General features: G+C 42.5%; 1 long non-coding RNA gene across 1 annotated transcript; it reads left to right on the top strand.

The window, feature by feature from the left end:
* On the top strand, positions 1–22,793 carry LOC148109175 (uncharacterized). The gene is made up of 3 exons (XR_015726206.1): positions 1–331; positions 4,314–4,400; positions 21,693–22,793. It is a non-coding gene; the product is annotated as an uncharacterized LOC148109175 (long non-coding RNA).
* The last annotated feature ends 5,143 nt before the right edge of the window (positions 22,794–27,936 follow it).

Below are 27,936 nucleotides of genomic sequence, written 5' to 3'. Positions count from 1 at the left end.
GATCCCTCCGCTCCGGTTCCGTCGGATGAATAACAACGAGGAGCCGTGTGTTACCGGGCACTGTGAGGTGCTGCAGCCGCCTCACACTAACCCTTGTGGACTAGACTGTGAGCTCAGCGTTGATGCCCATTGTGCAGTGTGGGCCGAAGAGTTTAGGGAAGGTGCTCAGCCGTCACATCTGTTCCGCTCCTTCTGCTCCCAGCCTCGGGCCAGTTACTGCGAAGTGACTTCTACATACCTTGCAGGAGTCCAGGGAGGTGGTGAGGCTGTCCACACTGCGATCCCCAATCTTGGCAGCTGAAAGGAATGGAGAAGAGCCTACTTGTGTCAGGTATGGTGCTAGACTCTTCCGCACACTCTCATCTAATCCCCCCAAGGCCCCAGGAGGGAATCATCTTATCCCTTCCCTACATGTGTGAAAACTATTATCCAGAATGACTAACCGATGAGAGCAAGGTTACAGTCAGAAGTGAAGCCACCGAGATCGGAACACAGACTGATTCGTGTGCTTCCACAGCCTACGTTTTTTCAACTTCATCTTCCCCCATCACCATCCTCATCCCCCTGCATCCCCCAGAAAATGCCGAGCTATTCAAAATAAGGCATTAAAAACACAGGACTGTGTTCAGCCTGTCTTAGCACCGTGAACTTCTTGTAAGTAAACATAGAAAGCTATTCAGGCGCTAAAGATTGCATGCACCTTGACAGTACCAGTACTTCCCATTTTTTGTAAACCTAGTAATTAATTTATGTTGGGGTGTCTGGGTGGCTCAGTTGGTTAAGCGTCTGCTTCTGCTCAGGCCATGATCCCGGGGTCCTGGGATCGAGTCCCGCATTGGGCTCCCTGCTCCGTAGGGAGCGAGCCTGCTTCTGCCTCTCCCCCTGCCTCCCACTCCCCCTGCTTGTTCGTGCTCTCTCTCTCTCAAATAAATAAATAAAATCTTTTTAAAAAAAATAATTAACTTATGTCAAGCTTCCTAAAACTGTTCACAGGGTCCTGCCACTCTCCACATGTACAGCAACATTATTACTTTTTTAAATACGAGACCGCGAGACAGCGGTTTCCTCCAGTGGAAAATACATTTGCCCTCACAGTCTAAGGCGTTCAGCCACTAAAATCATCACCAAGGAAAACTGGAGGATGCAGATGGAAAGGTATGGCTTGCAGATCTCTTATTTTTGAGATAAAGGATGACTTCCAAAAAATGACATGAGTAAAGAGCTTGTATAATCTCCATTCGCAGTGATTTTTCTTTGATGGATGTGCCATTAATACTTTAATTGGCAACAGGTGCAGCTGATTGTTGGTTCCTATGCCGAGAAATCTGAAATTGAACATAAGGTTCTGATAAATTAATAAACTCCTCTACTCCAAACAGTTGTTGCTGTGAACTAACTTTCCATGGAGCGCTGCTCCATCAAGCACACTGAATTCTTTATGTTAAAAAGCAAAGTGTTACTTAATGATAAATTAAAATTACACAAAGAGCCACAGAAAGAACACAATAACATCCCCCTCCCAGGGAAAAGGGAAATTGCTGGAAGGAGCAGAAGAATGTGATTTATGAAATAAATTGGTTCCTTTTTGTAGACCAAAGTGTTTTGTCTCCAGATTCCATATCACATTATTAAAATAATTTTGTGTTATTTAATATAAAGGGGGGAAGGGAGAATAAGAGATTTTTGCATAAGGTCCTTTTTCTCCCTGAGGTAAACATTAATATTGAGTAGAAACCTAGGGGAAAAAATTCTGAAGGTTCTATAAAAGATCTTAAAGTTATATTTTGTTTTATTTATTAACCCTATATGTGTTGAGGCCATTTATAAGCATTTTGCTGAAAAATTTTGTCTCTGATGGAGACAGAGCTGTAGGCCTTAATTTCCTGTCAGTGAGAAACAGACCATTTATTCACAGCCCTGGTCATGATGGGCTGTTGTCTCCTTCCCCTGAGCCGAATGTAGATGACTCAGGATATAGAGGTTCATGAGTTTCAGAACTTCAGCTTCCCAGTCACCCAAGAATCTCAAAAGTGGTGTGAAATCCTAATAAAGGGCATAGTTTTTTTTTGGGGGGGGGGGGACGGTAGCTTGAGCAGGAGAGGATCTTGGACCCTAGAGGGTAGACTATATGGGGGAGAGATTTGTAGTTGTGCCCTTTTTGCTCCCTTAAATGGATCTTTTCTGTACTATTGCTATTATGGGTCAGAAAAGCAGCTCTAGAAACCTACAGCCATCGTGGGGCACTGGAGCTAAATCAGGTGAATAATGCCAGGTGAGGGTGGGGAGCCAATGTCTTTGAGTACAGGTACGCAGGCTGGCCCCATAAACATTTCCACCCCTCCCCTCTTTCCTCCACTATGTTGGGTGTGAGATTAAATTTGTGGAAAGTAAGAAACAAGAATGAGTTAAACCCAGAAAAGTCATCTCTAGAAATTCTTGCTCTCTGTCATGCCCATCTCAAAAGAAAAACAAAGGAAGACCCCAAAAAACAAAACAAAACCAAAAACACTTCCCCAGAAGAGCACAGGCCAGGATCTAGACTTTGGCCGCTCCTCCCATATTGACAGGACTAGCAAAAGAGAATAAGGGTGAAGTCGTAGGAGAGAAAAATAAGACATCTGAAAAGCACCCGAAAATGAACAACAATTGGAATGGCCTACGCCAAAGAGAGTCAAATAAAGGAAACAGGACAAGCATTTGAAATAAATATATTAAATGTCTTCAGAGAGAGAGGGAAAGGGTGGATAATGTGTCATAAAGTGGGAGAAAATGTTTTAAAGGAAAATCAGAATTACTGGGTATAAAAAATATAATAGTTGAATTTAAAAACTGATTGGATTGGTTGAAGAGAAGAATAGACCCAACCATAAAACATAAGGTCTTAGTAAGGATAAAATGAAAGAAATCAAAGAAAGGGGCATGGAAGCAACATTTTCAAAATCTGACCAACAGGAGTCCCAATAAGAAAAAAAGAAGCAGAAGGAGGAGGAGGAGGGGGAGGGGGAAAGGGAAGGGGAGGGGGAGGAGGAGGAAGAAAATATAAAGGAGGTAATACGAAGATGACAGAGAACTTCCCAAAATTAAGGAAAGATTTAAAAGTCGAATAGAGTGATAGTTAAGGGCATCAAAGACTACATGAAAATTCTGAAAGCTTACATAGGGCTAAAGCAGGTACAGAGAAGAGGAAGTAAGAGAGTGCTAGAATTCTTGTCATGTCCAGAGGGAAGATTTGGCTATTGATAAGCTTTTGATGTTGATGGAAGGAAACTGCAGAGAAATAGGGGTATAAATAAGCTGGGGATATTCATTCAGAGAATAAAGATAGAATGTGTAATCTTCAGAGTAACAAAATAAAATTTGATTTATCCAGTGGAAAATAGGGGGAAAAGACAAAAGGATAAATAATAAACAAAAATATTAAATTAAAACTCAGAAATAAATCCTAATATAAAACACACTGAAAGGTTAAAAATAATTTATTGGAAAATATTCTAAGCTAACATGAACCCAAAGAAACCAGGCTAAAAATTGTAATATCAGACAAAAGAGAATTTAAATCATGAGAGAAAAAACAGTATTTGTAAGAAACAATATCAAGAAGGTATAATTATTATGAATATATACCCACTTAACAATATAGCCTGAAAATTTATATAGCAATAGCCAACGGAACTACAGAAAATGGGTGGCTAAATCAGCAATAGTACTTGGAGATTTAACTGACCTCTTTCAGAATCTGATAGATGAGACAGAAAAAAATATTAAGCAATGACGTGAAAGATGTGAATAATATCCTTAATAAGCTTCATGTATTGTCAATATATATGCAAGCCATTATGAAATATAAACTCAGTGGGGATAAGCATGAAGTGGTTTTACCATTTCCAAGAACTTCTTTCCACCTTATATTGTCAAATCTCCCTTTAGCATTCTTCTTTTTTTAAAATATTTTATTTATTTATTTGAGAGAGAGAGTGAGAGCAAGAGAGAGAGAGCATGAGCAGGAGAGAGAGGGAGAGAGAGAGAGAGTAGAAGCAGGGGGAAGGGTCAGAGGAAGAGGGAGAAGTAGACTCCCCACTGAGCAAGGAGCCTGATGAGGGACTCTATCCCAGGAGCCCCGGATCATGACCTGAGCCAAAGGCAGACACTTAACGGACTGAGCTTCCCAGTTGCCCTCCCGTTAGCATTCTTTAATGACAACTTGGACAAATGATATCTGTCAGTTATTAAAAGTTCAATCTAGTTAAGACTTCAGACTCAGTTTCCATATAAATCTCTCTTCCTCTCTTCTTTATAATGCTGACAAAACACAGGGATCTGCAGCAGGGAGAGGCCCCAACTCCTCTTTCTCCATGCTTCTCCATCACAATGTGGGGAAAGGGGTGAAGTCCAGTCTGGTGGTAAGTCTGCCTTTTCCTTTTTATGAGACTTAACTCTTCTGGTGTCTGAAATAAGAAATCTTACCTAACTAGTCCGTTATTGGTGTTTGGGAGGTCCCCTGGTCTCTCGGGTTCAAATGGATCATGTTGGCTTGTATTGCTTTCAGGAGTCAAAAATCTACAGCCCTGCTCCACACAGAGAAGAGAAGCAATAGCTTCTCACCAGAAACTGTGCTTCGTAGGACATCTGGGCACCAAACTAGGATGAAGTAGTGAGGCACTCACCTCACTACATCTGGGCACCAAACTAGGATGAACTAGTGAGGCACTCACCTCAGGCCCAGAACTTAAGGAGACACCAAAGAACTCAGTAATAGTATTTTCATGTAATAAAAAATTAAGACAAAAGATATCTATGATGAACCAAATATCAAAATTTTCAACAAAGAGAGAACCAATATCGCTGATTCTTCCTGTTGGCTTAGGCTCAAATATGGCACTGGGCAGTCTTGGTTTTCACTGTCTCTTTCCCTCCCCTCCCTACTTTTATATAGTTAGGAAAGGAGAGGTTTGGGTGGTAGAAGATGATAGCGGCATCCGTTCTCTTCTCTCATAGTAAGCCCTGGGGAAGATGTATGGCTTCTAGTATTGGTGGGTCCTTTACAAAGTAGAAAACTTAGTGCCTCATGGTTGACAGCAGATGGTCCAACCTCCTGACCAGTTCAAGGGCATTACCAGAAGCCCAGCAAGAGTTTTAAAGAGAGAGAAACTAAAAAGTATGTCCAACCAATACACGATGCATGTTATTTTCTAAGGATACATAATATATTATTAAAAATTCCATATTCTAGATTCTAAAGCATCAACAAATTACAAAGGAACTGTACATTGAAGAATTTTTTTAAGTGCCAATATTCAGCTGCATTTGACCTACAGAAATGGCAATTTTTAAAAAGATTTATTTATTTATTCAAGAGAGAGAGAGAGCAGGGGGAGGGCAGAGGGAGAAGGAGAGAGAGAATCCCAAGCAGACTCCCTGCTCTGCTGAGCACGGAGCCTGATGCAACGCTCGATCCCATGACCCCAAGACTATGACCCCAGCCGAACCGAGAGTCAGACACGGAACTCCCTGAGCCACCCAAGTGCCCCAAAATGACAGTTTTATTTGGCCTGAACTAATATATCCCATAAACTATTATCTGACCATAACACTATAATATTAAATATCAAAAACAAAAAGAGAACCTGAAAAATATTTCTGAAATTTTTAATGTAATTACTAAATAGAAAAATTTTTGCCTTCAGCAAGCTTGATTTGGTCTAACCTATTCCCCATTTAAAACTACTATAAAACCTGTATAAGAAACATTAAAAAAATTTTTTAAACATTGAAGAGCAACCAACACAGACAGAACTTGAGAGACTCTAAATCCCTTGAGGGAAGGGAAGCACTCTGAGTGAGATCCACATTACCTAGCTTTTTCCTCATGGGCATTTGCAAATTTTTAGTATGAAGGATTAGAATCCCAGGAGAAAGTGACAGTTCCAACAGTCTGAGAAGACAGATCTTGGAGTTTAGGAGAGCTGAAACAGCTATAAGTTGAGGAATAAAATCCTAAAGAAGAAAACTACAGGGAAGTCAGCCTAAAAATCTCTATTAAAACTCCACTTAAGGATTTGGCCAATTTCTAAGCTGCACACAGGGTATGACTTCAAAAACTATTAGGAACAGCAGCTAAAAGGCCAAAGGACTGAGCAGAGATTTTAGAAGCCTAGCTTTCTGGGGAGACAGAGGAAAGAATTCAGAGCCTGCCAACATTCCAGTTGAGACATGGAAAAGTCTTCATTCTAGACGTAAAGACAGAATAAAATAGAATAGCCCTAAAATCAGTCTTCGATAGAATTAAGGTGATATGCGTGTACTCTTTGTTGCTCGAAAAGATATTAACTTCTTAGAAAGAGGGTAACTCATCCATACTCTACAATATTTATGTAATTAATATACAATGTCCAGCAACTAGCCAAAAAGTATGAGACATGTTAAAAAAAAGAGAAAGAAAGAAAAAAGAATAAGAAGAACCAATTGAGCAAAAGGCAAGCAGAGACAGACTTACAGATGATTCAGATATTAGAATTATTAGACAGGGACATTAAGATAACTATGTTCAAGGAAACAGAGGAAAGTATGGAATATTTCAACAGAAACATGTAATCTACATGAAAAAGTCAAATGGATTTTATAGAACCAAAAATATAATATCTGAAATGAAGAATTCAATAGATGGGTTTAATAGTAGATTAGACACAACGAAAGACATAACTTATAAACTACAATACAGGTAGGTTTAAAGTACCCAAATTGGAGTACAGGGAGAAAAAATATAAAAGTTAAGAAGAAGAGTAAAAGAGAGAGGTAGGACACAGGAAAAGTGGCCAACATGTGTAACTGGAGGCCTACAAAGAATGGAGTGGGACCATGAGACAGAAACAATATTTGAAGAAATAATACTTGGGACTTTCCAAAACAGAAAGGCCTCAAACCACAGATTGATTAAGCTTTAAAAAGCCCAAGCGGGATAAATATAAAGAAAATTACATATCAGCAACAACACAGTAAAACATGTTAAAATCAAAGACAAAGAGAAAATCTTAAAAGTAGGCAGAGGGGGAAAAAAAGACACTTTGCCAGGGTGCCAGGGTGGCTCAGTTGTTTAAGTGTCTAATTCTTGAGTTTGGCTCAGTGTCATGAGATCAAGCCCCCCATTGGGCTCTGTGTTCAGCAAGAGTCTGTTTGAGAGTCTCTCTCCCCCTCTCCTTCTGCCCCTTCCTCTCCCCCACCCCGTGTTCCCTCTCTCTCTCTCTCAAATAAATAATAAATAAATAAAATCTTTAAAAAAAGAGACATTGCCTTCAAAGGAGCAATACTAATACTTGGGGTTGATTTAACAACAAAAAACAATGGTTGTCAGAAAACAATGAAAGACATTTAAAGCAATGAAAGAAAGTTACTACCAATCTATAATTTTATAGCCAGTCAAAACATTCCTCAAAAATGATAAAATGCTTCTCTATGCTCAAGAAATTATGAGGACATATCAATAGGACATAGAAGCCAGCTTGAAGGGGCCCCCACTGGCCAAATCTGGGACGATTGAAACATCGAAATAAATGAGGACACTAAGGGATTATACCTCATTGAATAAAATAAGAATTCACGAGAGTGTCCTGTTAGTAAATATATTACTGAATTAAAGTAGAATGTCAACTAAAAAATGTAGAGGGAATAATGCAGTGAGAAAATTGCCATTTTGCAAACATATAGCAATCATTGATTCAGGCAAGAATCATTAATGGAGAACAAAACCACTTGGTAAAAATTTGATGAATAAATAGGATATTTAGATGACTTCAAAATATCTTCCCACAAATTACTTACTAATTACAAAGAGTCATCATATACCTTCTAATGTGACACACTGAGAAAGAAGGGTACGTTACTTATGTATTACTTCTGCCCAAAATGTACAACTTGACTCTAAACATAAGAAAATCCAAACTGTGGGGCCCATGGGTGGCTCAGTCACTTGAGCGTCTGACTCTTGGTTTCAGCTCTGGTCATTGCCTCAGGGTGACGGGATCTCAGGGTGGTGGCATCCAGCCTGGCACTGAGCTCCATGCTCAGCAGGGAGTCTGCTTCTCTCCCTCTGCCCCTCCCCTGATCATGCACTCGCTCACTGTCTTTCTCTTTCTCTCTCAAAGAAATAATAAATTGGAGGAAGGGAGGGAGGGAGGGAGGGAGGGAGGGAAGGAAACCCCAACTGAGAAACAACCTGCAAAGCATCTGGGCCGTACTTTTCTAAAATGTCACTGTTGTGAAGGAGTTAGGGGCTGTTGCTACAGGTCAAACTAGAGATGATGAAGACATGAACTAAAGCAAGGGCAATGGAGATTTTTGGGAGAAATCAAAAATGTGAAATGTAAATCCTACATTTTCAGCATTTAGAGACTGCTTAGATGTGGCTGGAAGGGAAGATGAAGTCTCAGTTTTCCGGTTGGGACATTTATCAAAGATGAGATTTAGAAGAACACGCTGCATGACACGGTGGGGTGTGGTCTGGTTTAGAAGCAGACAATTTGCACTGTCCAGTCTATACATAATGTTTTGCATTCAGTCACTTCTTTTATTAAAGAAAACTAAGGGAATCTTTCCTTTTCTCAGTCCCTTTTTCATGTTTGGTCTTTTTCTTATCACATTTCTGCTTGGAAACTGTGAAGGAAAAGATATTTCAAGTAGGAGAATTCTGAACAAGGTCATGGAAACTTCGGGAAACTTGGTCAGAAATGCAAATAGTTTAGTGGCAGTGGAAGAGTCACAGGAGATAAAATTGGAGAGAAAGGCAGGAATCCAATCAGGCATACGATTGGCACTTGGAATAGAGTGCTGAGGAGACAGAAAAATCAGAGAACGAGTAGTTCTTAATAGTGCTTAAAGAGGGCCAGGTACTGCTCGAAATGTTCTACACATATTCCCTCGTTTCTCTCACATCTGAGATAGCGTCTATCATTAGCCTCATTTTGCAGATGAGGAAACTGAGGCATAGAGAGATTAAGCAATTTGCCCACACACTTAGTACCTGTTGGAGCCAGGACTTGAACCCAGGCAGTATAGCTCGAGTCTATCTGTGTCTTTACCACACCCTAGAGCAGAAATTAGACTTAGACAATTACAATATTCATAAGTTCTGTGAAAGAGAAGAGGGAGAACCATTTCCTGGATGGGGAAACCTTTTTTTTTTTAAGATTTTATTTATTTATTTGACAGAGAGAGAGACAGCCAGAGAGAGAGGGAACACAAGCAGGGGGAGTGGGAGAGGAACGAGCCGACTCCCAGCGGAGCAGGGAGCCGGATGTGGGGCTGGATCCCAGGACCCTGGAATCACACCCTGAGCCGAAGGCAGACACTTAACGACTGAGCCACCCAGAGGTCCCGTGGGTGGGGAAACCTTAAACAAAATGAGGATAAATGACCTTCCCATGATCATACCTCATCCGTAGTTGAGCAGAGTTCTAAATTTGGATCTCCAAACTCCCAGGCCAGTTCCGGATAGCCTCTTCTTCCCTGCTGTTGCAGCCTTTGCACGGCATTTCAGTCGAAAGTCGAGAAAGGAGCTAACCACCAAACAACCAGTAGTGCCTTTACTGTGGGATAGAAAGAGCTCTGGATGGAAACGCAAACATTTCAGGTCTCGCTTCGCTCATTAACAACTGTACGACCCCAGGTGGGTGTGTGGAACACTGTGCCTCGGTTTCCCCTCTGTAGAATGACAGTGGGGTAGTAGATTATTTCTATGGCATTGACACCTCTCTCATTCTGTGACCTTAGTGTCAGAGTGGCCTTTTAGTGGGGCTGTGGACACTTCCCAGTTACCTGGAACCTTCAAGACATTGGTTAGAAGCCACAAAATTACATTGCCTAAAAGAATAATGTGTTCTAAATGTATGTTATGCTCAAACAGCAGTTACCTTTGAAGAGATAAGGCTATGTATCTGTAAATAATAAAATCAGTCCCGTTCAAATGAGGACAGCTATAGCAGAACACTTAAAACTATCAAAAATATTTGTTCTGACCGGAGCTAAGTAGAACAAATACCTATCAGTATATGACTATGCCTAGCACCATGCCTAGCCATAGAAGATACTCAAATACATTATTTCCTGTCTTTGCCATACATCAGCTTCCATTCTTTATACTTATCTCCTGGTAGATGGGTTTTAATGAATTCGTGTCCTATTTATTTTTTGTTTATGACTTTGGGTGATTTTACAATTAGAAATTGCCCCCTTTCAAAGTGTACTAGCCCCTTGGATTATTTTTTTCATACTTTTCTATGCTTCCCCACTTTTGGAAAAAGACATTTTGCTTATATCAACGGGGATACCCATCTACAAATGGGCACATTTCTGAGCATTTGTTGGACAAATTAGCACTGATTTGATTGAAGACACCAGGTTCAAAGACTTCAGCCTTTGAGAAAGTAAAAATGTTTAGGATAAAAATAGAAACGCAGTCTCGCAGGACTGATTGGTATGTCTTTAGACATCTAACACTCTTAGACATCAAATGCATCATCATTGTGACATTGGTGAATATAAATGGGCTGGCAAAATCTTTTAGATGAGGAAGAATTGAGATTTGATTGATCAGCTCTCTCTGTAATATAGATGGACTCAAACCTAAATGTAAATTCACACGTCCTGGAAAGGTATAAAGGGATTCTCAGAACGTAGTAATGTCATCAACCAACCAGCATTTATTAAGCACGAGCTTGACGCCAGTGATATGCTAAGCATGTATATGTTTTAAAGTTAATTCTTACAACAACCCAACGATCATCCTCATTTTACAAACGAAAACACCGAGATTAAGGGGAGTTAAATAACACCCCAAGAGTCAATGGGAAAAGACAGATGATCTAAAGAGAGTGACTACCGTTTGAAGGACTTGAATGAGGGTGAGAAGACACCCCTCATTGGGGTGGTTGCTGTAACAAAACACCACCAGCTTGGTGACTTGAAACAGTAGAATCAATTCTTTCACTGTTCTGGTTGCTAGAAGTCCAAAATCAATCTCAATGGGCTGAAGTCAAGGTGTCCACAGAGCTCTGCTGTCTCCCAAGACTCTCGTGGAGAATCCATTCCTTGCCTCTTCCAGCTTCTGGTGGCCGCTGGCACGCCTTGGGTCGTGGCTGCACAGCTTCCGTTTCCAAGGCCAGCAGCATCATCAAATCTCTCTCCTCTCTGCCTTCACGTTGCCATCTCCTCTTCTGCATGTGTTACATCTCCCTCTGCTTCCATCTTACAAAGATCCGTGTGATTGCATTTAGGGACCACCAGGATAATCCAGGATAACTTCCCCACTTCAAGATCCTAAATTTCATCACATCTTTTGCCATGTAAGACACTATTCACCCGGTGCAGGGATGAGGACTTGCTATCTTTGGGGGTCATTGTTCAGCCTGTGACACTAGGAAATGACAATCTCCTTCACTTGCGACTTCCAGATGCACCTGTCACTCTCTCCTGGCCTTCATGATGTTTAACAATAGTAGTAGAGCTTCATGACCCCTCGTCCACAGTTCTGAAATCCTAAACGCTCTCAAAACTGATATTCTTCTTTCATAAATTTGGTACAAATTCGGTGGCAGTGAAAGCTGATGCAAATTGTCATGAGACTCTTCGCGATTTTATCTCTGTAGCATGAATGTTCACGCATTCAATATGGGAATATTAATTTCTTGTGTTACGAGGTGTACTACTAGGGATGGTATGTCATTTACATTACCACAGTCTAAAATCTGAGTAGATCTGAACTCAGAAATACATTTGACCCCAAGAGTTTTAGATAAGGGTTTATGAACCTATCGTAAAAGAGGAGCTAGAAATAATGCCAGAGGATTTCAAAAGTGAGGGAACCTATAAGACAAACTGAAAATTTCTTCAGGACTCTAGAGGATAGCAGGAGCCTTCAGGGACTTGTGGAGCCAACACAATTAGGAATTCCTATGAGGTGGTTAAAAAATGATTTCTAGGCAGATAATAAGAGTCATAGATAAGTGTGGGAGTAATGGAAAAAAAAAAAAAAGACAAGGTATTCAGAGTAACCCTTTCATCCCTTTATCTCCAGGAAGCATTGTACTCATATCGGTTGGAACTTTCAGCTCTCCTGAGTACCAGGGTTGGACCCCAGCACCTGACTCATAGGCACCTTGTCCTGCTGGGACCATGAGACAGGATGCCCGCAGCAGGGTAGTAGCTGTTCTGCCTGGCTTATGTCGTGAAACACCAAAGAGCCACTGCTTTGGGCTCTGCACAAACCCCATCAGGGACAGGCTTCCCCTTGTCTACTTGGAGATCTTCTTCTGAGCTCATCCTCAGATCGTGGATATTAGGGCCAAGAGAATCTCAGGTTTTAAGCACCTTCTGTACTCATTGTTTCCCTATTGCCCCAACTACCACCACCACCACAATCACCACTTTTCCCTCTTGAATATTATCCAGCTTCCTTTACACTTTGCAGAAATATGTCCCAGTATATCCAGTTCCCTCATTCCTTCCAACACACACACACACACACACGCATATATTTAGGAAAGGAGATGCCTTCAGCACCTTTGAGAGGGTGGTCTCCTTACATATGTTCACACAAACACCCTCACTCACCCTTACTTTCTTTGGAAGGATCTAAATACAGAATACAGACCTTTAATGGTCATTGCAAAAATAAAAATGTCACTTTTAATCTCTAGTGAGCATCCTAATATACTCTTCTTAAGTCAGCCATTTCGAATGTGCATAACCTTGGTCAAGGAGAATGTGGATGGCTGGAGAGGGCGAGCCCATCATGTCAACAAGAAAAGAATTACTCAGAAAACATGAATGACTTTGTAAAGAGGCACAAAGTCTAGCAGCCTCATTTCCCTTTGGAAAAGATAACTTATTGTTTATGGAGATATTCAGAAAAAAAATTATACTATCTCACTTGGTGATTCACTCAAGTTTGTCATAAACATTCTTCTTCTGTTTCTGTTTATCATCAATATAAATGACATCCCTTCATTGTCTGCCATTTTAGGTTGGCCTGGAAATTCTTTATTGGCGTTAAAAAAGAATGAGAGATTTTACATAAACAAAATTTTCAAAGACATAAAACATACTTTTATAAAGTCAATATGTGGCCATAAAATTATAATCATTTTAATGGAAATATTTGTGGTGCATTGCCCTGCTTTCATAAGGAAGGAATAGGTAATGCTTGTCTTCTGGCAATTCGATGTGCAGCAATTCCTCCTAATGAAACCAGCTCACTATCCCCATGTGATCGGCCATTAGCGGAGAGATCAGGACAGTGACAATCAAGTGTGCCCAAGTGATTCTGGTAGCAGCCCAACAGACTTCACAAGAGTTCCCTGCCCCTTACTCTTACTTTGGCTGCCCTGCTCCACTTCGTGCATGCACAGACCCCTCCCAGACATCTGCACCAGAAAGCAGCAGCACTGACCCCTCAGGGTATGAGAGCAAGACCATGGAGCTCTAAACGGTAAGACATGGTGGATCATGTTGAGACCAGGTTTCTAGTGTGACTGAGAAAACCCGTAAAACCAACCTATTCTCTCAAAATATTTTGAGCAATGATACCAATCTTCAAATAAATGCACAGCATCCCAAAGGAAAGGGGGACTGCTCGTTACAAGGAATAGCTTCTTGAGAAGAGCACCCGCTTCGGAGTCAGAGGACCTGGCTTCTAGTTCCTCATTCTGTCCTTTAGTAACTCTGTTGCTCAGGGAAAGACATTTAATCTCATTGATCCTCAATCTTCAGCTATGACAATTAAAAATAACAATGGCCCTGCTATTAAATATAAGAGAACACTTTTGATGCCACAATGGGTTAATAGATAGGAAGTGTTTTATAAATTCCAGAGGATGGGGAGTGCCTGGGTGGTGCAGCTGGTTAAGCGTCGGACTCTTGGTTCTTCTCAGGCCCTGATCTCAGGGTCATGGGATGGAGCCTCCAGTTGGGTTCCGTGCTGAGCAACTAGTTTGCTTCAGATATTCCCTTCCTCTCCCTCTCCTTCTGCCACTTCTTCTCATGCTCTCTCTCTCTCTCTCAAATAAGTAAATCTTTAAAAAAAATAAAATAAAAAAATACATTCCAAAGGACAACACCAAATAAATATTTGCTATTATAAATGAGACATTCTCAATGTTTATCAAAAAGTCAGATCTCATTTCTTTATAATCCCATAGGACACAACTTTTCTAAAGTTTCCATTGAAAAAGTCAAACCCTTGGCAATTGTTAAGATCCGCTGAAACTTAAGATCCACAGATCTGGATCAAACTTAATTGTAGTGGAGTTTTTTACCATTTAAGGAAGGGCTTTGAGCTTTCTTTGACATTGAATAGAGTAGCAAGGTGAGAGTCAACATTAAAATGTGGTTTAGGAGCACCTGGGGGGCTTAGTGGGTTGAGCATCTGACTCTTGATTTTGCTCAGGTCATGATCTCAGGGTCCTGAGATCGAGCCCCACATAGGGGTCTGCACTCAGTGTGGAGTCGGCTTGAGATTCTCTCTCTCTCCCTCTGCGCCCCCCTCCCCGCTCATCCTCTCTCTTTCTCTCTCTCTCTTAAATAAATAAATAAATAGTTTATATGTGGTTCAAAGTCCAAATTCTGTGTAAAATCTCCGTGTAGGAGTAGAGGGTGCTAACCTTGGGGAGATGGCAGATTAAGAAAGCAGAAAGACTTTATTCTTGATGGTAGCAGAAGAGGCAACATCTTGGCCTCCAGCACTTTCTCCGGAAACCATTATAAGCAAAAGAAGAGAGCAGAAACATAGTCCATCAACTCTTCACAGAAGCATCAAGCAGCCCCAGTAGCCTCCAAGGCCTTCTCAGAAATATCTGTGAAAACTTTCCAAAAGATTCCCTCTGATTCCATGATACCGAAATTCCCATCACTTGCCAATGAGAAAGAATGTCAGGAAATAAAATAATAACTTTGTTTAATATTTATGCTATTCCCTCACATTAAATATAATTTATGCGATTGGTTTTTGTATTACCCTGTTTAATTATGTATACTTGAAGAGGCTTTATATTATACATGGTTATCATTTATAATTAATTAATTCAATATGGAGTTTGTGTTCATGCCTATAAAATGTTGGGCACAAGGCCCTGTGTCAAGAGCACAATCCTCTTCTCTATATCATTCTCGCTTCAAGAAAATCAGGCTTAATTTACAACGTATTTTCTAGAAATATCTCATCCTAAATGTAAATGTACCTTCTTTGTTCTGAACATAATTTAATGTTTCCTTGGTGGATTGGAGTCATCTCTGTTAGAAAAGTGGAGATAAAATAGTGGACGGGTGTCACTAGTGCTGATTTTTTAAGTCAGTGGACAATTAGAGGTTAGTTTCTCATCATATTGTTCTCCTAAAAGTCACTGGTAAACTTCAAATTACAAAAACCAAGGTTTTTCTTCTTTCTTTTCATTCTACTTCTATTTCTAAAATAATCTCTTCTTTCTCAAAATGTTCCTTCCCTCTACTTGCTCTTTGTGTTCTGGGTACCCCTCTGCCTGTTCTTCCTCTCTATGCCACGTTGGCTTTTATTCCATCACTCTTCTCTCCTTGTACCATCCTAGACCTTCCCGGGCCTATTTCTCTTTGTATAGTACTTGATCTCTTTGAAGAATCCCAACCAGTCCATGGCTTCAACTACTCCCTATAAGATGATAGGACCCAAAACTATATCTCTATCCCTCACTGCTCTCCGTATAACACTTATTTGGACACCGGTAGGACTTTTCAACCCAAATATTCCACAGGTTTGGCAAGTTCAGTTTATCTAAAACACAGTTAATTAATTGCTTCCCTCCTATGAACCACAGTGAACAACCTCATCGTCCCTTCCCTCCCTAGGGTCACCAACTTCGAAGTCTTCCTCATCCAAATAAATCCTAATCATTCTAAGCTTGCAGTGCCTTCATAGCATCCTCTGCATTCCACCACCATTTCCTTTGGTCAGGCTCTTACCTACCAACTGAGAGAAGAGAAGGAACTAACATTTCTAAGTGCACGCTGGGCACTCTACGCACACTTGCCATCCACTTCTTCAAGAACCATAAAACCCTGGTATGTTTTCATTGCCCCAGTTTTCTGTTGAAAGACCTGAGACTCAGGAATATTCTGATATTAGCTAAAGGTTCCAGAGCTAAAACGGAGCCTAAATTTATGTCTAGCTGGAAATCTCAGTCCCTTCCCATCTCCCATCTTGGCATTTCTCCCTCCTCGCAACCAATCTCCCTGTCACTATTCTGTCTTCTCCCCAGACCAGTTTTTCCAAGTACCAGTCTCGGGCATTTTCCATAGAGCAGCTCAGTGGTCTGTGGGCCAGGTCTTCATGCCTTCACAGTATTTTGGTCTACCTTTTCAAATTTAGAACTTCCCACCTCCCAACAAATAAAACACAGTCAATCTTTTCTTTAAAACATCAGACAGTCCTGGAATGTTAGGTCGTTTCTCGCACAACAGCAATCAATTGACTTAAACTCAAGCGCTGGCTACTGCCTTTCAATCTGGCTGTCACTCCAGGTAAGTTCATCGTGCTACCGGTGTCACTCCACACTCATCTGAGTTTGCAATCCCTAGTCTATAAGGGCCGTAGTCAGCTCTAGCTGCCATAACGAAACAGCCTATACCAGGGGGCTTAAAGTACAGAAATGTATTTCTCCAAGTTCTGGAGGCTGGCAGTCTGCAATCAGGATGCCAGCAGCGTCAGGTTCTGGTGAGAGCCCTCTTCCCGGCTTGCGGATGGACACCTCTCAGTGCGCTCCCATGACCTTTCCTCAGCACCCAGGAACACCGAGCAACAGCTCTCTCTCTTTCTCTTCTTAAAGCCACAAATCCTATTGAGTTAGGATGGCACCCTATGAGCTGACTTCGCCTTAATTACCTCCTGAAAGCCCGATCTCCAAATACAGTCACTTTAGGGGTAGGGGCTTTAACATATGAATGGGGGGAGGGGACACAATTCAGTTCATATCGATAAGCTTATAATAATTATTGGTGAGGACCCTACTATGTACCAGACACTGTTCTAAGTACTTTACATGTATTACTAAACTGATCTTCACAATAATTCTATGACATGGAGACTTTACATCATTATCTCCATTTTTCAGACGTGGAAGCAAAGAGAGGTGATGTAACCTCCACAAGTTTCATAGCTAGCAGGTGGCAGAGCTGGAATTTGAACCCGGGTGGTCATGTTCTTAACTTCATCTAATGTTGCTTTTTAAACCCACCACAGTTTAAAAGTCCAGCTTCCCTTCCCAGGCTCAGTTTTAGTTGTCTTCCAAGGATAAATAAAGTGCTAGTCATTTTCTTCTTGCTCACGCTGGTTGTCACGTCTTCCCTTAGATAATGCGTGTTCTTTTCCTTCCCTGAGGTTTCTCCCTCCCTTGTCCTGAATGGCTGCGCAGACCCTCACCCACCCTCCAGCACCTTGCTCAACTTTTATCTCCCCAGCCATCTTTCTGTGACTCCTGAAACTTCTTAAAAAATATATATATTTATTCATTTGAGAGAGAGAGAGCAAGCACGAATGGGGGGAGGGGCAGAGGGAGAAGCAGGCTCTCAGAACCCCCACTGAGCAGGGACCCCGATGCGGGGTTTGATACCAGGACCCTGCGATCATGACCTAAGCCGAAGGCAGACGCTTAACCGACTGAGCCACCCAGACATCCTGACTCCTGAAACTCCTAATGCCACTGAGCCTTCACCTCTCAGTGCTCTCCAAAACTGCTATTCTTTATTCCTGCTACAATCTTACATAGCCCCATTACATCATGACGGGTGTGTGTGTGTTTCTGTGAAAGCGGGACCCACGTCTTTGTATCTTTGTCTCCCCAAAGCTGACATGCCCAGTACTTGAGACGTTTTAGATACAGTAAATTGAATTGAATCATTTTTACATTTTTCTCCAGTTTTGTTGAAATATAACTTGCATATAACACAGTATTAGTTTAAGGTGTACAACATAATGATTTGATATATGTATTAACCAGATGACTCCTGAAATCTCTTTGAGCCTAAAACCCTGTAGTTTTTACATACGTGTGTGAGGCATGTACAGCTCTGTTTGAAATGCCTTTGTTTTGTTGAATTTTTATAACTCTTTGTCAAATCCTTTGATTTTTTTTAAGTTTTTCTTTCTCCCCCTTTATGATCAGGGGAAGTATTTTTCCATTTGATGTGGTTTGGATATGGGGAGGGGGAAGGATGGAGGTAGGCCTAAAAAGGGATGCTTTTTTCTGGGTGCCCTATGATAACCTAGTTGCTTGAAGTTTCTGGCAGCTTTATTTTTCACTTAGGTGAGATATCACCTGTTCTTACCTTTCTCTCATATTACTGTTGTGGTTTTGTTTTTTGTTTTTGTTTTCCCCACAAGGGAAGCAGAAACCCAGAAACCCAGAGCTGGCCTGGGGTGGATGTAATCTTTGCAGAGGCCTGACTCAGGCAGCAGTATTATCTTGGCTGAGACAAAGCCTCACACTGAGTAAACTGAGTCTACTTGGTTCTGTGGTGTTGGCTTAGAAATCAGCCTCTAAAGCCTGTGAGGCTGAGAGGCCTCCTATAAATGTAGCACTTTACTCCCCTGGTCACCGTTGATGTGTATTTCTTTCAGGGGGTGGATATGAGCATGTAAAAATGGAAGCACAGGATTCAGAATTTGGGAAGGAGATAGGGCAGTAGGAGAAAGAGAGATGGAAAAGATTCATGGAATATTTCAGCATTTGTTTCAACTTGCAGCTCCTCCGAATGTCTCATCAGATAATAACTGATATTGCATAACACTGTATTTTCCAGAGCTCGACCACATGCGTTATCTCATTTCATCCTCAGTGTAAGTTTATAGAATATCGTTTTATAACATCCTCATTTTACAAAGTCTCACACAGATTTAAATGCATGCTCAAGGTCACAGAGCCAAGAAGAGTGGAGCTGGGATTTGAATCCAGATCCTTCGACCTCAACTCCTAGACTGTTTCCATGAGACTGCAATGTGTCAGATTTACTAAATCACCTGGTTGGCATTTCATTGTCAGTAATTCCCCTTGACCTCCTTCTGGCAGCAGGCCAACAGGAAGAGCAGCAAAAAATTCAGATCATTCCCAAGCTAAAAACCCAGTGTCAGAGGAATCCGGAGCTAACTAGGTAATAATTAGGGTATGGCGGTGGCGACAACCAGGGAATTTTCCATTACCGTCTTACATGCTAACATACTGGTATCTCTGACCCTTTGAGAAGCCACCATTTGGATAATTCCTTTAATCCCATCCTGGTCCCTGCACCTGGTGGTCTTGTAGGAGGATTTACACTGCCCATGACCCACACGTGTTCATGGATATGTGTAAAATCCAGTTGGAGCATAGTGTGTGGAAGATGCAATGTTTGCTTATTGGATCAAATGATATCCTGTACGAAACATTAGCCTCTCACAGGAGGCAAATTAGTTCCTCAATGCTATGCCTTTTTGTGCGTGCCTTCATCTCTGCTAGCTTTCACTACATTGTATTAAAACACATATTTTAAGGTCTCTATTCTGTTCATGTGGTTTTGGTATCAGGGATTCTTTAATATTCATTTTTTTTGCTTTGCCACTGTCTGACCTACCGCCTGCTATTGGGAAGAACCCTTGGTTCTCCACACCTCAGATTCCCATGGGGAAAATCGTCCATGAGTGCAGCACTCAGGCTTCTGTATGGCTCCTCGCTCACTGCTCTTCCTTGCTCATGTCTCCATGGAAGAAGGGGGGCAGGTAACTTCTCTAGTTGGCAAGTGTAATGGGTAATTTTATGTGTCAACTTGAATGAGCCATAGGTGCCCAGACATTTGGTCAAACATTATCCTGGGCATCTGTGAGGGTGTTTCTGGAAGAGATTAACATTTGAATCTCTAGATGGAGTCAATCAGATTGCCCTTCCTAATGTGGGTGGGCCTCATCCTGTCAGTTGAGGAATTGAATAAAACAAAAAGACTGAGTATAAAAGAACTCTTATCTGACTATTCAAGTTGGAACACTGGTCCTTTCCAGCCTTCATACTCTTTCTGAAACGCTGGCTGTTTTGGGGTCTCAGGTCTGTTGGCTCGGATACTGAAAGTACACATCCACTTTCCTTGGTCTCCTGCTCGCCAACTCTGTATCTCGGGACTTCTCAGCCTCCATAATTGCGTGAGCCAATGCCTTACGATAATCTCTTTACATACGTATATACATCCTGTTGGTCCTCTTTCTCTGGAGAACCTTGACTCATACAGCAGGCTTGCCAGATGATCATGGGAGTGCTTTGGAAGGAGTCAGTCTGCCTTAAGGAATTCACATTCTCTCTTTACTGGGCTAAAAGCTTACTAAACAAGTTCAGTAATAAATTTAACTCGGAGAGTGCTGATTATGTTAACAAGTCTATATGACCATTTCTTTAATCGGCTTCATCAGTAATAAAGTTGATATTTCATCTGCATCTTTCTGACTGTGCATCTATCTTTGAAATGGTTCTAAACACGAGGCAAAGAAGGGTGTTATTATTTATGGAGACTAAAACCTCATTGAAGATACTTAGGAAATACTTGTGGATGGAAGAAATGAACGAGTGTATAACAGAAGGTCTGATCAATACTCTTTGTAATGGGACATCTTCCACACAGAATATAGTTTTCCCAGTGCTCCATGAGAACTGTATCTGATGGTCAAGAATATACACATTTGAGTCTCACATATGTGTATGCAGCATGTAATTCTGTTAAAAACCTTAGAGGTACGAATAATCAGAGAAGTCTCTGACCTTCAATGGGTTAGCATTACAGGTATTCCATACACTTCCACGTCTTTACATTTCTGTACATACCAGCACTTGACTTACAGCTAATCTTAGTCTGTCATTTAATTATAAAGTTTCCTTTGGAATGGCCGTCCATAAACATTGCCCATGCTTCTCCAAGGACTGTGCTCTGACTTAGTCACCCTATTTTTCTGTATATGTGTTTTTATACAGGGAGATTAGAGAAAAGGAAAGAGAGAGAGAAAGTGCATATGATTGAAAAATGTGAAGATTTCCTATTGATTCTTAAAGAGAGCTTGGTAACTTACCCAGAGATATAATCACAGTAATTCTCCTGATCCGCCAGTTCATTATGAAAAGAAATAGGACAGTGATGGACATAAAAGGACCAAACTTCCCCCTCTACCAAAAAATGGTTAAAATATGAGAGTTAAAAGACATTAGTGCCCCCCAAAAGCCAGTGAGGGTAGAGTACAGTAATAAGTTTTCTTTGGTTTGCATCGTCTGACCAGTAGGGAAAGGAGGGAGCGAGGGAGAGAGGGAGGGAGGGAAGAAGAGGCTACATAAAACATGTAAGTTACAGATAAAATCACTTTGGGTTTTGAACACTTCACTCCAAGTTATTGAAATGGTATTTCAAGAATGATCACTAATGATCATGACTCAAGAGTCGGGGCGCCTGGGTGGCGCAGTCCGTTAAGCGTCTGCCTTGGGCTCAGGGCGTGATCCCGGCGTTCTGGGATCGGGCCCCACATCAGGCTCCTCAGCTGGGAGCCTGCTTCTTCCTCTCCCACTCCCCCTGCTGTGTTCCCTCTCTCGCTGGCTATCTCTCTGTCAAATAAATAAATAAACTCTTAAAAAAAAAAAAAGAGTAAAACTCCTTCTCCCTCCTTCCTTGTGTTGTAGAAACCCAGGATTCTACCCCAACAAATCACCCACTGGCGGGCCGCGCTTGCCCCCAGCGCTGCCGCTAATGACAGCCTTCTCACCGGGAGCATCACAAGAACTACAGCGGCTGCCAGAAACGTCTGGCACCAGATTCCCCTCCAACTCAGCGCCTAATGCCATTACACGTTCTACAACAGCTGCACTGCTACCTCTGTGAGCCATTTCAGCATTTCAGAACGGGTAAAGAACTGCCATTTACTGCTGCCCAACACTAATCCAAACATGGTCTTTCATGAAATGATCTAAACAAATTGGCCAACTGGGCTGATGATAGAACGTGTACAAATGAAGTTTTCAGGTAGAACTTCTTCCCCCCACCATGCACAACTCGACGCTGCGTATTTCGCACTCATAAGGGAGGGCGTTCCCAGTCTCCCCGCCCTGCCCAAGCACAGTGCAAAGGGTTTGCTGTGCCTTTCGGGTCTGTATGGTCCCTTTTAGCTCACCTCCTTCTGGCGGGTAATGTGTTACTGAGTGGTCACCCACAGCCATGGACTCTCGTCCCCAAGCGGTCGTCATGACTTGCTTAGCAAGCACCTGGACCGCAGAGATAAATGCTAATATGCCCTCCTTTCTAACATCTAGCCATTGAGACAGATACTCAGAGACAGGCAAACGCGTTTCAGATGTCCTGCCTGACCTCTGCTTGGAGGAGAGTGGGGTTGCAAAGGAGAAAGCGGCCAGCTGTCTTTGGGAAGAGGCAGAGAAGAGAAGACTTCTTAGAGGATTCCACCTTAGATGCCAGTGGTTTTCGGCTGTGCTCTGAGCGCCAGCGTGCCTCAGAAAGCCAGGTGCGGGGCCTTCCTCTGCGGCTTCAAACAGAGAGCAGCACTACATATCAATTGTATACAGAAGTGCCAAATGATGCATTGCTTAAAAAAAAAAAAGATATCGTCAATACCTGTCACACAAATTCCTCAAGATGGATATTTTATTCAGGAAAAGTACAGGATTTGCTGCTTGGGAAGGAAAGTGAGCCTGTGAACGCCGGGGTCTGGAAGGCCACAGAGAGAGAGCTAATGTCCTCTGTGTGAGGAATAGGAATCCAGGATCCTCAGAGATGGGAAGCGGGGACAAGGGGGGGATGTGAGGGAACAGTGAGGGGAGAAGGGGCAGCATGACCAGAGGCTGAATCCCAAGTTTTTTAAAAAAAGACAAAAGCATTGAATAGGAAATTTAAACTATTTGTTTGTAAATACCTTCATCTTCCCAAAACCATCAGTAAATTCTTCTACAGACCCAAAGACCCACGTGACTGTTGTTGCTGTTGTTTTTGGTGGAAATTAAGGTAAAGAGCTAAATTTTCTGCTTGAATCGGTGAAGTGTGGAACAGGCAAAACAGGATCGCTCCCCAGTGGCTGCGGGGTCCAGGGGGTGAGGCTCTGGGAACTGTCCTCCCCGCCCTCCCCTCTCCCCCATGTGGGCTGAGGCGGGGTCTCCTCTCGTGGATGTTAATGGCCAAGGAGACCCTCGCTCCAGGAACCAGGCAATGAAAATTTCACTTGAAAAAGTGGGTTAGGTCTACAGCGAAAACTAGTTTGAAAACCATTTATTTAACCCAAGCTCTTCATTTAATGATGAAAAAGCACAGGGTCCAGAGAGAGAGAGAGGCCTGGGTGAAGTTCAAGCCCCAGCCCCAAACCGACAGAAGCAGGCCCAGAAGCCACTTCACCTGACCCAAAAGAAGCCAGGCCTCGGTGGGCTCTGCCACACTGAGGTTCAGCCATCTGCTATAGCCCCGTTATTTAGCGGGAGCACCGAGGCTAAACACCGAGTCTCCCTCGCAGCCTGGCAGCACGGCGTGGCCCGGCCGCAAGCATGCGGGCTCTGGAATCCGAGAGACTCCGTGGAATGTGCTGTGCGGTCTTGCCAAGTGTTTCAATCTCACTGAGATTAGATTTAAAAATCACTGGGTGGTTGAATCTCACTCAGGTGATCATCTATAAAGGGAACAATAATACTTACCATGTAGGCAGGACTTTTTAAAAATTTAATAAAGCGATATATGTCAGGGATACGCCACACAGTAAACAATGGATAAATGGAAGCAATTATTATCATTATCAAATAGAGACCTTTACAAACGCGCCACCGGATTTATTTTTAAATGCTTTTCGCTTAATTACGAGTCTAATACATTTTCATTATCAATAATTGAGAAAATAGAAAGGAATCTTAAAAAGGGGGAAAAAAGGATCTCCCACATTCCTACTGCCCTGTAAAAACCACTGTTAGCATGTTGATGTATTTCCACAGGAATGATTTAGAATGTGCCATTTCTTGTGCCTTGTAACCTTCCAAGAGCACTCAATTTAGAATCAAAATTTGGCAGGAATGCAGTCTGTTCTAAAACCAATTTCTTGTTTGTTTTTTTATTTTAGGGGGTAGTGGGAGGAGAGAAATTATACACAGATATAAACTATGTCAATATAAACATTATCACATTTTAAAATCGTATTTTCATGCTTTTTTACAACTTGATTTGCAGAGTGCTTTATGATCCATTAAACAAGTTCCCAGGTAGTGTCTTCTTTGATGCTCTTAATAGCCTAGGGCACCAGGTACTGTTAATATACACATTTTACAGATGAGGAAATTGAGGATCAGAAAAGTTAAATGATTTCCTTTAGGTCTTTCAGGTAGTAAGGTCTTGGACTGCAGCCTAGGATTTCTGACTCAAAGCTGGTACCTCTCTGCTAATTATCCGTACCAACGAGAACTCTCTCTAATTAGCCTTAATCATCTGAACGACCTCAAAGATAAATCAGGAAAGAGCACAGGGAGCTATGAAAGCACGGGAGTACAAGTCAGGAGATCCTGGTGTAATGCCTGTTTTCAGGACTGGCTGGTCACTCAGCCTGTCTGGGTTTAACTGTTCTTCGTTTGTCGAATGAGAAGGAATGGATTCTATGAGGTGGGGGCATACTTTCCAATACTAAATTCTATTATTTTAAGGCACGTGAAAACATACATCCTCCTAGTTGTAAAAACATTTTGATAGAATGCATTAAAAACATTACCCCCGGGGCACCTGGGAGGCTCAGATGGTTGAGCAGGCGTCTACCTTGGGCTCAGGTCATGATCTCTGGGTCCTGGGATCGAGCCGCAGGTCAGGGTCCCTGCTGAGGGGGGGTCCGCTTCTCCCTCTTCCTCTGCTCCTCTCCCTGCTCATGCTCTCTCTCTCTGTCTCAAATGAATAAACAAAATCTTTTAAAAAAATTACCCTTTAAAAATCTAAAAGATTACAGCAAAACACCTTCCACCTGAAATGTCAACAGTCTGCAATCTGGTCCATGTCATGGGATATACCAGTTCAAGTCCGAGGCCCGGATCACCTGGAGCCCCTGGGAGAGAGCTTGTTTTGGAAATCTACAGTGCTCTGGGCCCCCATTTGGCAGAGAGAATTCAGCACAAGAGGAGTATCTCAAGTGCAATTCCAAATGTGGGTATCTTTTTCCAACAGTGTGGTGCTCCCCGGTTGAATGCTTGATGACTGTTTTATGATGTGCTATCTTGTTATTAGCTGTATATCAACATGAGCCTTTCAGAGCACATATACTTTTTGGACCAGATTTTATGAGAGATGCTGAGGTTGGCTAAATGCTTTTTGTGGGGAGACAGGGGAAGAGTCACTGAACTTAGCCAAGATCCTTGGTGTCTGAACATGGGAGGCTGAATCCTTAATCCAAGAGATGCATACGTTGATACAGTCTCCAGGATCCAAGACCGCCAGCCAGGTAAACTCGGACACCAACCCCCTCCAAATATGCCTGAACCGGTGCTGGAGTCCAACTCATCCTGCGCCCCGGCGGCCCTCGCGCTGCGGTCCGGGAAAGCTGGGGCAGGACGCGGGGCCAGCTGCTGAGGGGCAGAGGGAGGGGTCCGCTGTGGCTCTCTCCCATGCTGAAACAGCAAGGCCCTTCCCGGGAACGGTTCTCATTTCCTAGGTTGTCGAACAAACTGGAAGGAGATGATTTTCGGAGCCATACGATCACGGGCTGTCTTTGCACTGTATTCCTGTTTCCCAGCCTGGCTGCCGAGACCCCTGTATATCTAGACGACCTTTCCTACCATTCCCTTGCCCGGTTTGCCTGTCCTGCCAGAATGAACTCTGTTCCCCCCTTCCTACCCGCCCCCCCCCGACACACCTCGGAAATAACGGCCACTTCATTGCCACCTACCCAACGCCTTAACAGCCTCCAAATCTCAAAAATAGTCACAGCTCCTCCGGGAAGCCACTGACGAGCAGACTAACAGACGTTGAAAGCTGTCCTCTTAGGTGCTGACAGCACCCACTACGTGTGCCTTACCTTTAGTTCCTAATCACAGGTGGTCCTTCATTACCCACGTGGGTACCACGAAGCCCATCAGCTCAGCCAGGTATCATCTCCTCAAGAACGAGCACTCTGCCGGAGAGACCTTCAGGGCACACGGAGAGACACAGATGAGGATGGAGTTGGGAAGCCAAGCGTTTTGGACAGATGCCTCAATGTGAAAACCAGCCATGTCCCTTGCTGGTATGTGACCTTGGCCAGGGGTCTGATTTCCTCTGCGTACCTCCATTTTCTCATCTGCAAAATGGGGAATATGACAGGACTTGCCTCATTAGGTTGTTAGGAAGGATTTTAGAAAGTTTTTCAGATCCCAAGCTTAGAATAGGACCTGGCGCGTCTTAAAGCGCTCAGTTGGTGTGAGCCATTGCACGTAGAAAGGGCTCACCCTACCATGGGCTCCACGCTGTGGGCCCCGGGATACACATATACACAGGTTCCATCAGGCACTGGGGAGCGGGGGGGAGGGCAGCCCGGGATTCAGATAATTCAACTACAACGTGATCAGCATGATCATAAAGGAAAGTATGAGAAACGGCGCGTCCCCTGGTGTCTGACACAGGGCATTGCTATACTAGGTGCAAAATCCATGAGGAATGATGATTTGATTTGAGTGGTGCTGGTTGAAATCTATTAAGTTAGTGATCACATACACAGTACCTCAAAAGAGTCCTTTAGTGGCTTTATAATGCAGAAACCACAGACGGGTTCAATTTAGCAGTGTTATTAAGCAAATAAATGGATTTTTAGATATTTAACTTCTAATCATATGTGAACTTCAGGAAGCTAAATGCTCCAATGACACCGCTAAATACCTCTTTGTTATAAAGCCATGGTCTGACTTTTGAGGCAAAGTTGAGGGCCTAAATTCAACCCCATTAGTTCATATTTTGTCCAAAATGCAGTTTATAATGAAGCCAGCAAATTAGGTCCCTTGACCATAAACCTCACAGAAGGAAAGCAAACAGAGCATGAATCAAAAGGCTTTAGACAGCAGTTGGCTATTAGTAACATATAAATTAAGTGTAAAATCAAAGCGGGGGCTGGGGGGTAAGTTCAGTGGTTCTGGTCTTCATGTAACTTAACGCAAGCAACCTGAATACAAATAATAGTGACGGTAAGAATAATAATATAAACTCTCTCATGATGTTTTTGACAAAATGACAAGCTCAGTAAGTTTGCGTGAGCCTCATTTTTAATTCACTGCCACTGTCCCTAACTTGTCAGCTGCTTGTACCAAGTTGTCATAGCCCATATGGTGTCGAAACATCCCCAGCCACTCGGGGACCTCATCTGTATTTTCGAACAATGGGGTGAGTCACGGTTAGCCACAAGTGTGATTCTATTACCACTGGCGGTTTGTATCACCAAACTTGCACAACTCCGCCTGAATCATGTTAATTAAGTTTTGAGTGCTGCTATTTCGAGTTATTTAATTCTCCCCTAGAGTTACATCGAGTGGGAACTTGGCCCGTTGCTTTCAAAGGAGTTTCAGAACTCACACGCCGGCCCGATTGTTTTCCTACATATTTAGAGATTGTTAGAACACACTGCAATTGCTCTGCGAACTCTAGAAGCTTCTTCCCAGTCTCTGCGGTCTATTGGCTAAATTTATATTGACGGATACTTCAGAGCACGGATTATTGAGCTAATAGACCACAACGACTCACTATTGTGTACATCAGAACCGTCACGCCCGCTTATAAGGCAGATCTGTTCCATGTGACCGAAAAGAAAGAGATACAACAGACAACAGTTTTGAAAAGTCACCTCACAGCCCCGATCATGTTAGTTGTATAAAATCATCTGTCAGGAAAACCTGGAGTACTCCAAGAACACTCATGCCTCGTAATGGCCTATAAATGTTTTTG

Source organism: Ursus americanus, chromosome 12 (genome assembly GCF_024610735.1).
Source record: "Ursus americanus isolate L20-20 chromosome 12, mUrsAme1.1.p, whole genome shotgun sequence".
Taxonomy (NCBI): Eukaryota; Metazoa; Chordata; class Mammalia; order Carnivora; family Ursidae; genus Ursus; species Ursus americanus.
This window is presented reverse-complemented; position numbering and strand designations above follow the sequence as displayed.